This window comes from Pundamilia nyererei, unplaced genomic scaffold, assembly GCF_000239375.1.
Source record: "Pundamilia nyererei isolate P.nyererei 1_Seehausen unplaced genomic scaffold, PunNye1.0 scaffold00034, whole genome shotgun sequence".
In the NCBI taxonomy this organism is placed as follows: Eukaryota; Metazoa; Chordata; class Actinopteri; order Cichliformes; family Cichlidae; genus Pundamilia; species Pundamilia nyererei.
This window is the reverse complement of record NW_005187435.1, coordinates 1,728,489-1,729,306: the sequence shown is the minus strand read 5'-3', so window position 1 is coordinate 1,729,306 and position 818 is coordinate 1,728,489. Positions and strand designations below refer to the sequence as shown.

General features: G+C 42.4%; 1 non-coding gene across 1 annotated transcript; it reads right to left on the bottom strand.

The window, feature by feature from the left end:
- Positions 1 to 217: 217 nt before the first annotated feature.
- trnap-agg (transfer RNA proline (anticodon AGG)) lies at positions 218 to 289 on the bottom strand. Its single transcript has one exon. It is a non-coding gene; the product is annotated as a tRNA-Pro (tRNA).
- Between the last annotated feature and the right edge of the window lie 529 nt (positions 290 to 818).

The window sequence follows — 818 nt, the reverse complement described above, 5'->3', positions numbered from 1 at the left end:
ATCAACCCAACCAGCCCACCCATGGGCTTCCCTCTCCTGACAGTAGGCAATATTAGAGGGTTATCTTTTGAGCAAACTTGTGTAGCATTTTTTTAAAAAAAAAAAAGAACAGAGGGCCACTTTAATCTATAGTGGAAGTGTGACAAAACGCGCTTAGAAAAATAAACCTGAGGGACTTAGACATTAAAGCCTACGGAAGACGAACGCAAAAAGACGAGGGCTCGTCCGGGATTTGAACCCGGGACCTCTCGCACCCTAAGCGAGAATCATACCCCTAGACCAACGAGCCACGTGATATCAATGAAAAGGGACACCAAATGAAAGACTAGGGTTTAACAGCTGGTCAACGTTGCCAGAGTACAGCTGACGTACACTGAATTCTTGCGGATGTGTAAAACAACCGAACAGAAACGCGTCTTTTTTTTTAAAATAACGCAATCCTGCCTGATACAGAATATATTTCTATGTGAAAAATCAGCCCGTTGCTACGACACTCCCAAGGTTTCGTTCACTGGCGGCTGTTTTCAAAGTTAAATGATTTGTTTTTCTCCTTAAAGACATAAATACGGAGCTATAGGGTGAGATGAACACCAGCTTTCTCTTTAGTCTTATGAATAATTCGTGTTTTAACGTTCAGTGACACTTATTCGTCGGATTCGCGTTGGTTTATTGTTTAAGTCAGTTATTTGATCACAAACCGCTCGTTGTAATGTTAGTGAAACACCGCGAGAGGGCGCCAAATGTCGTCAAAAAGAAGAAGGAGCAGAAGAGCCGAACGAGACAAGAGCATTCGCTCCTTTTTATTTCCTTTTTCGCTT